The 9,325-nt window shown below is 30.5% G+C and overlaps 1 long non-coding RNA gene across 1 annotated transcript; it reads right to left on the reverse strand.

Moving 5' to 3' along the window:
- Positions 1 to 1,905: 1,905 nt before the first annotated feature.
- LOC134719728 (uncharacterized) lies at positions 1,906 to 3,879 on the reverse strand. Its single transcript, XR_010107686.1, has 3 exons — positions 3,647 to 3,879; positions 2,463 to 2,529; positions 1,906 to 1,974 (listed from the first exon to the last, which is right to left on the reverse strand). It is a non-coding gene; the product is annotated as an uncharacterized LOC134719728 (long non-coding RNA).
- Positions 3,880 to 9,325: the final 5,446 nt, after the last annotated feature.

Genomic DNA, 9,325 nt, shown 5'->3' on the forward strand with positions numbered 1-9,325 from the left:
AAATAGATGTTGATTTCATAAAAAAAAACCTTATGATGGTCAGTAAGTATGGGACTATTAAATGAATTTATACCAAAATATGATATTCCAAGAGCTAATGGAAATTTAATTATATTTCAAATCCTGAAACATTTTCATCACACATTGATTTCCCTTTTCACCATGTACACATTCAATGAACATTCTGTGTCTCATTCAAGCATACCTAAAACTCCAGAACATGTATTAATTCTATGTATGTATATATATATGTACCATTATCTCTGTATGTATTTAGTTTATGAGAATAAAATATTCTAAAACTGCAGAATATTTTCTTTTTCAGCTAATTGCCTAAAGCTTGTAGAGTAAAAGTTTGGTTGGCCTGCTTTTTTTGTTTGTATAAACATTTACCCAAGCTTAAAGCACTCAAGATTGTCATCTTCAAACAATAAATATAGACAAACTTGTAAATATTAAAGTTATTATTAAAATGCAATCGGATGTTATTTAAATTATCATTGTACAATATATACAAAAAAGCAAACAAGGTAACTAAAGTCTTGCTCTACATGCAATAGGAAATCAGCTGTAATCTGTGCCTTTTTTTTAAGGTGCTATTTGAATAAAAAATAATAACCAAAAATTCTCTTAACAACTAATTGACCCCATCACCCCCTCACCCCCCCCTTTTCAGACCCCAATTTATGTATCTGTGGCCCAAATCTGTATAAATTAAAAAAAATCATGAACTTGGACAACTGTTTTAATTATCTATATTTTATTTATAACAATATAATATATTATCTTTTATAACTGCAATGCTAACCATCAATGAGGTGTTTATTTTTAAGGATAAACAGCATAAAACTAGCATACATCAGTTTAAACCATGTTGAAAAGTTCAAGTTATAATATTTATCATCTTTTTAAGCTTCGTGTAATTAGATAATTGAATTATTGATAATTGCTCTTCAATAAGAATAATTTGGTACTTTCTTAAAAAGGTGGAGTGAATGCTTTTGTAAGGGATTATATGATCAGTGTCTGACAGAAAACACTACAGGGCAATCTCAAAGTTGTTTCATCATTCAACCCAAGTAATTTAAAATATACAATCACTGATTGATTGATTTGAAATTGTGTATTAAATGCAGCCAACATGACTTATTTTACTTCATGTGCTACAAAATGTATGTTTTTCTATGTGTCACAACTTACCATCATAACCAAATAACATAGATTTTTTTGTTTTTATTATAAAACATGTTTCACAATCATAGAAATTAGGGAATGGGTGATCCTATTGATGAATCTATTTGCTAATTTGTATGTGAAAACATTTCATCATTCCTAATACTTTTGCTTTTGTTTCACATTATTATTAATAAACAATATTAATAATTTTGATTTTAATATTCCATGGAGCACAGCTAAATATACTTTATCCGCCGAATGAAATCACAATTTGTACACAGTGACACATTTATGAATTAAAAGTTCTGTGAAACATCCTCTCCTCAGTGATGATAATTAGGACACAATATCACATACTATATGTATTCCACTTTCTTATAAATTTTTCCTCTAATGATCATGAATTAAACACATGTTCCAGAATCATTGCAGTTAGTTATTCATTCACTTGAACCTATTTCCTTTTGTTGAACCTGCTTTTTCATACAGCAAATTTTTTTCTCACTTATTTTTAATACAGTCAATTTACTTCTCTAATTTGTATTCCTTTTAGCACAGTTAAAACAGTCTTGATTCCATTCATTCTGTCACACATATGTATATTAGTAAAGAGTCTTTTCAGTAAAATTTATTTTCTCTTTATATCTCATGTACAGGAATCTAATATGAAAATAATATCCTTGTTTGTGTTTCATTTGTTGACTCTAGAATGACAAGTGCAGTCCTTCTGTCTTATTCATTTTATCAAATGTGCTATTGTATTGGAAGTAGCCATTGTTTCTCATTTATCTTAAAATCCTGCAAAAAAAATGATATTATTATACACAATATATTTAATTTTGCATATATATACTAGTATGTATAGCAATGGGGCTTATAATATAAGCCCCATTGCTATACATACTAGTATATATATGCATAATATTTATTACTTCAATCATTGTACTTGATTAATATGCTCTAAAAGTGTCCTGTTATTAATATTTTGAACATAAAAATCATCTTATTCTTGTTCTGTTACAAAAAGAGAACTTCAATATAATCAAATTTTAGTAAGCTTAATAGCATAAGCCCTTAGTATCAGCTTTGGTTGGTAAAACCAATAGTAAACTTACATGTTTGTAATAAAATAATTGCCATGTTTGTTTACTTTCTTAACACATAAATATAATTAAAGACAGATTAATCTAAACTCATAAGCAATTAATCTTTAGATAGCTTTCATATCACTTCAAGTGACTATAAAATAAGTGTCAGTAACAATAATATAATATTTTAATGCTTACATGATAATGCAGACTTCCTACATGTCAAGTCACTTGGAAGCAGTAGAAAACCCAGTGAATACAAATTCTGCAAAAGACAAATATAAAATTGCATAACCAAAACTTTAAAAGCAATAAACACACCAAAAGATTTTTTTAAAACATGTAGGAAATAGGCAATAAAGCAGATATTTAAAAAAAAAGATTGATTGTTGGTTGCTTAACGTCCAGTGGCAAATATTAAAAAAACAACTGTTAGGTATTTAATCTGTATGATATTGAAACATTTACATCAATGTAGATTGACAAATTTTAAAGTCACTTATTTGGATTATAACATTTTAATAGTTATCAAGCAAATCCTACAAGTACTAAATAGTCTTTAAAATGTCAATTGAATAAAAATGGTGATCAATTTAAAATTTTCATATCTTTAACTAAAAATTAAATTAGATAATATATTAACTGAGAAGACTATCAAGTCATATTTCATTTAACAGGCTACTGAGATTTTACAAAACCTTTTATTTGTTTGTACATGCATTTTTAATTTCTTTGTCTTTGTGTGACTGTTTTTTTTCTCATAAACTTAGAAATGTCAATAAATATATAAATACTATTTGTGAAACAAATCCAAGTTTTATATTTATAAACATTCATCCTTAAGTTAAATCACAATTAAAAAAATAAATTCTGAGTTGAAACAATGTCATTCTTTGTTTAACATGTAAAAACACCAACACTGTTCATTTGTGGACTTTGTGTGGGTGGTGTATAAAAGTATAATTTTTTTTGACTAAGCCTATTAAGGAGAGGTAGACTGGGTATATATGATAATATAGGGGGTGCACCCTTACTACCAATGTTAAGAAGCTATTTATACATAAATGAATAGTTTTAATTTATTGCATACACTGAACCAAGGGGGAATTAAAGGGGGGGAGGTAATTATTATGTAACAGTTGGCATGGGAAAAATCGGGAAAAATCAAGTGTACTATAACTAATATTAAAACAATCTTTCTCCGAGCATTTTTTTCCATTTAGCTAATTTTATTGCTTCATTGATTGATTCATAGGTCAACGGGTTTCGTCGTCGGTTATCGAAATAAATGACGAATTATGAATGTTTTGATTCACTTCAACAAATTCAATGAGAAGAAATGGGTACGGTTGATAAAGAGTTACAATTTACAACGTATTTACCTCAAAATGTATGCAAAATCCTCCTTTCCATTGTGATTTCCATGTGCCGACTTCTTTGACAAGGTGCTCAACAGCTGATGATAATGAGTGTGACGTGACAAGCTAAACATGGACGTTGATGAATCTTAGTTTTTGGCGATTTTCTTACTCAAAACTGTAAGTGTTCAAGGGAACAACGGTCATGTTTGAAGATATTGTAAATGTCGCAATGATGTTGTCGAAAAACAACAAGTTGATAAATCTTTGATCTCGGTGTAGCCAAACAATCACCACTCCATATCAAATTCTCCCAACGTCCGATCTAGCCAATCAAAATTCGAATAGTTTCGAAAATGACGTAATAGATGAGATTTCGATGCAATCGACTAAAATCGTCAAAAATGATTTGAAACCGCATTAACCTACCCGCGCAGCTCTCCGATTGTGAATTGCGGCCTAACGAGTATGCTGATTGGGTATTATGTCCTTACCTTAATAAAATACCTTGAAACTGAAATACGAGTGGATGAAGTCTTGGATGCGTATGGTAGTTATAGCAACAAATGGTCAGGATATTCTATCTTATCCACCATGTGAAGTATTTCAAGTTCAGCACCAAGTTCACATTTAGAGGCAGACACTAAAATCATGGTGCATATGTCTGATGCAGTCAAACACGAACTTAAACGAGTCGTGATTCGAACAGTCGTTAATGATGATGCTGTCACTACTGTTTCGCTATTCTGTCACATAGGGGTAGACGAACTATGAATTGTGTTTGGGAGGGCAAAAGACTTTGGATGAATATCTATCAAAGGCCTTTCAGATGCACTAGGCAATGAGTGGTTTAATCAGACTAAATCACCGGGGTTTTACTGTAAGATCGCACAAACTTAACAGATAGGTATAACATTGTTAACGAAGCATGAAAATAACTATTTGCGCAAAAGGGAAGGCTTTTTGATGCTGTCCATCAACTTGGTCGTGTCTTTTCTAGCATGTAAATCAAGCAATATACTTAGGTAGGTGTTTAGTGAGACGAGCTTGGAATTGGCTCTTATGCTACCCACTCAAGGTGAGGACAAAGAGGATAGCTTTTTATACGACCGCAAATTTTGAAAAAATTTTCGTCGTATATTGCTATCACGTTGGCGTCGTCGTCGTTGTCGTCGGCGTCGTCGTCCGAATACTTTTAGTTTTCGCACTCTAACTTTAGTAAAAGTGAATAGAAATCTATGAAATTTTAACAGAAGGTTTATGACCATGAAAGGAAGACTGGTATTGATTTTGGGAGTTTTGGTCCCAACATTTTAGGAATAAGGGGCCAAAAAAGGCCCAAATAAGCATTTTCTTGGTTTTCGCACTATAACTTTAGTTTAAGTTAATAGAAATCAATGAAATTTTGACACAAGGTTTATGACCACAAAAGAAAGGTTGGGATTGATTTTGGGAGTTTTGGTTTGAACAGTTTAGGAATTAGGGGCCAAAAAAGGGCCCAAATAAGCATTATTCTTGGTTTTCGCACAATAACTTTAGTTAAAGTAAATAGAAATCAATGAAATTTAATCACAAGGTTTATGACTATAAAAGGAAGGTTGGTATTGATTTTGGAAGTTTTGGTCCCAACAGTTAAGGAAAAAGGGGCCCAAAGGGTCCAAAATTAAACTTTGTTTGATTTCATCCAAATTGAATAATTGGGGTTCCTTAATATGCCGAATCTAACTGTGTATGTAGATTCTTAATTTTTGGTCCCGTTTTCAAATTGGTCTACATTAAGGTCCAAAGGGTCCAAAATTAAACTTATTTTGATTTTAACAAAAATTGAAACCTTGGGGTTCTTTGATATGCTGAATCTAAAAATGTACTTAGATTTTTTATTATTGGCCCAGTTTTCAAGTTGGCCCAAATCCAGGTCCAAAATTAAACATTGTTTGATTTCATCAAAAATTTAATAACTGGTGTTCTTTGATATGCCAAATCTAACTGTGTATGTAGATTCTTAATTTTTGGTCCAGTTTTAAAATTGGTCTAAATTAAAGTGCAAAGGGTCCAAAATTAAACTAAGTTTGATTTTAAAAAAAATTAAATTCTTGGGCCTCTTTGATATGCTGAATCTAAACATGTACTTAGATTTTTGATTATGGGCCCAGTTTTCAAGTTGGTCCAAATCAGGATCTAAAATTATGATATTAAGTATTGTGCAATAGCAAGTCTTTTCACAGTATTGTGCAATGGCAAGAAATATCTAATTTCACAATATTGTGAAATAGCAAATTTTTTTTTAATTAAGAGTTATCTTTCTTTGTCCAGTATAGTAAGCAAGAAATATCTGCAAGAATTTTTTTTAATTGGAGTTATCTTTCTTTGTCCAGAATCAACTTAAATCTTTGTTATATACAATATACAATGTATATTCACTTTTTACTACCAACTGATAAATTTAAGTAATCTTTACCATTCAGTGATAACAAGCAGTTTTTTTACATCTTAATATTTTATGATGTATTTAAATGAGTAGTAATTGTTGCAAACTCCATTAGAATATTTTAATTGAAATTAGTTTTGGAATAAGGGAAAGGGGGATGTGATGAAAAAAATTGGGTTCAATTTTTCTCAATTGAAATTTCTTAAATAAAAAGAAAATTTCTTCAAACATTTTTTTGAGAGGATTAATATTCAACAGCATAGTGAATTGCTCTAAGAGAAAACAAAAATTTTAAGTTCATTTGAATACATTCATTCTGTGTCAGAAACCTATGCTGTGTCAACTATTTAATCACAATCCAAATTTAGAGCGGAATCCAGCTTGAATGTTGTGTCCATACTTGCCCCAAACGTTCAGGGTTCAACCTCTGCGGTCGTATAAAGCTACGCCCTGCGGAGCATCTGGTTAAAAACTCTTTTTGAGACCTCATCATTTTGTCATAAGCTTGTACATTGTGGATGTAAGAAAGGATACCGTGGTTATTTTTAATGTTGAAAATCAGGTATCCCGTGCACTGCGATGTGTGCATGTTGTGGTGACTGTGAATAACAATGTATTCTTGGCCAAATAGTAGTAACTTTAAATATTTTTTAGTATAATGGTGATTTTATTTTGTTTTAATCAATCTATCCAAAACTCTACATCGAAGAAATAGATTGAGGACTCATCTTTGAAATTTACGTCATATTTTACCGGAAGTGTCAACTTTATATCTAAACATTTACAACATGCTAGAATAAGTGTTTTGGGGGATAACTTTAAGCCAAAAGTTTAATGACCAGCACAAAATAAAATCATTTTCTTTACATTTTGAAAAAAGTTGAAACTTTGAACAAAAAAATGATATTTCTATGTCCGCCATTTTGTATATTTAAAGAAGTAAGAATTTTTAAGACATATGTCTTATGCATTGTATCCATCAGAAGCACCAAAGAAAGAATCCTTCACAATGTAATGATAGTAGCAATACGTTAAAACACATTTCAATTACCCTCCCTAAAAAATAAGCTTATTTAAGTACAATGTCCGCCATGTTGGATTTTAACCGGAAGTGGGGTTTCTAAAGACATCTTATCTATTTAATTTATCCAAAAGTAGTAATCAAAGAGCTGAAAGCTCTGAAGAAGAATGACGCCACTGTCTCTAATATTGGGATAGTTTTTATGCAAGTCTTGATTTTCACATACCGTAATTAGTTTAACAATGCAACATGTATCGTGAGCATATAATTGATATTCGTATATGTGTGTATGTGTGAAGTGAAGGTGACAACTGGCTGGTTTTTTAAGACAAATGAATAGGTCAAGACTAGCTGAATTGTACAAATAAATACCGTAGAAAGGCTTGTATATTTCTCACTAGTACATAGTCTGAATCTGGGTCCGTTCGCTTCCATTCACGTTTGCGCCCACTCATTTTCACCCCTTTCACTTTCACACCCTACATGTTCGCACCCAATCTTAATTGGTTTTGTGTTTAATAACTCTAAGCAAGTGTTTTCTTATAAGTATAATTGTTGTCATTGTCTCAAAATAAAGTGAGACAGCAATAATTTTTTTTGTGTTGAATAAATCTTTATCATGTTTTGGATAAGGTATTGCTTAAAATAATAATAATCCTTTCAAAATAAAGTGGTATTTTGTCAACGTTTTATTTTGTGTTGAATAACTCTTAATCATGTTTTGGTTAGTGTATTGCTATAACTTGTTTCATTGACTTGTTTTCAAAATGAAGTGAGATTCTGACTATGTTTGTTTCTGCGTGTTGAATAAATATTATCATGTTTTGGTTATATTAGTGGATTGCTATATTTTGGTTTCTATGTTTTATTGTTTCGTTGTTTCAGATCAATGGGACCAAGCTGTTAAAAACAATTATCTTTTGTGATTTTTCCTTTAAAATCTTCAATGTTTTACTCATACCAAGCTATAAATACATTCAGTATTTACACCAAAGCAATTTAAAACAACAACCATGATTTTCCAATTATTCAACTTGTATTTGAATTAAAATTGGGCGCGAATGAGTAGAGTGTGAATGTGCGAACGTGTAGGGTGCGAAAATGTATTGGGCACAAACAGACCTGATACCACACAGTCTGAACTCCCTTCTCCCACAAAATATTAAGTAAATAATCTTTTTTTTACTGCTATCAAAGGTCTAATGAAACTCAGATAGTTTCAAACATTTGTCAAAGAATTCTAGTCAAACTGGCACCTAGTTAAATTGGCACCTGGACAAATCAGCACCTGGTTAAAATCGACACCTGATATAGTCAATTCGTCACCCATGTTAAATATATATTTTTAACAGTATTTTAAGCAATAGGGTAAAAAATAAGAAAGGGGTTGCCAGAATTTTTTTCAGTATTTAAGCAAAAAGAGTTAAATACTAACTTTCACATTTTTGGGTGTTCATGTACATTTTGTATATATTTATTTTTCTCAACTAATGACTTTTTTGGTGTATTTTTAATGATATATATATATATATATGAGTAGTCCAAATAATTATTACGTCTGGCAAGGCTTTTTTAATTTTATTCTGGAACACCTTCCTATGACCGAAAAGGCCATGTTAATTTTTTTTCTGGGACGCCTTCCTACGAACGTCGTAGGAAGGCGTCCCAGAAAAATAATAAAATAGCCTTGCCAGACGTCATAATTATTTTGACTTATACATGAGATATTGTGTATTTTTCTGCATTATTTTAACCAGTTGAGCATTTTACAGGATTGTTGGTTTAATGCTGTTTAAACTTTACTGAAAAACAAACACCTTAAATTTGCTAATTATTTGGCATTTTTTCAATTCTTTATTTACTTTAAACAATACAGTTATCAGTATAATATGCATAAATATACAGTTTACAAGTTGTATAGCGTTAACATACACATAAATAACAAACGTTAGAAATATCAGTTACATATTATACAGTTTGTGAGTTTCATACTACATATAATAAACATATAGATCTTAAATATTATTCCTGCACTTAAATGCATAGAGTAAGTACTTTCCTAAATTACAGAGTTCCTTAGTGTTTTCAACAGAAAGCAATTGTACTAATTTATTAGTTGACGGTCTATTCCAATAATATTTCTTGATAAACTTTTTACGTATATCATTATAATTTGTACATTGTAAAATAAAATGAAATTCATCCTCTACTACATTTTTATCACACACAATACACATTCTACTATTTATACTTA

Source organism: Mytilus trossulus, chromosome 5, assembly GCF_036588685.1.
Source record: "Mytilus trossulus isolate FHL-02 chromosome 5, PNRI_Mtr1.1.1.hap1, whole genome shotgun sequence".
Lineage (NCBI taxonomy): Eukaryota > Metazoa > Mollusca > Bivalvia > Mytilida > Mytilidae > Mytilus > Mytilus trossulus.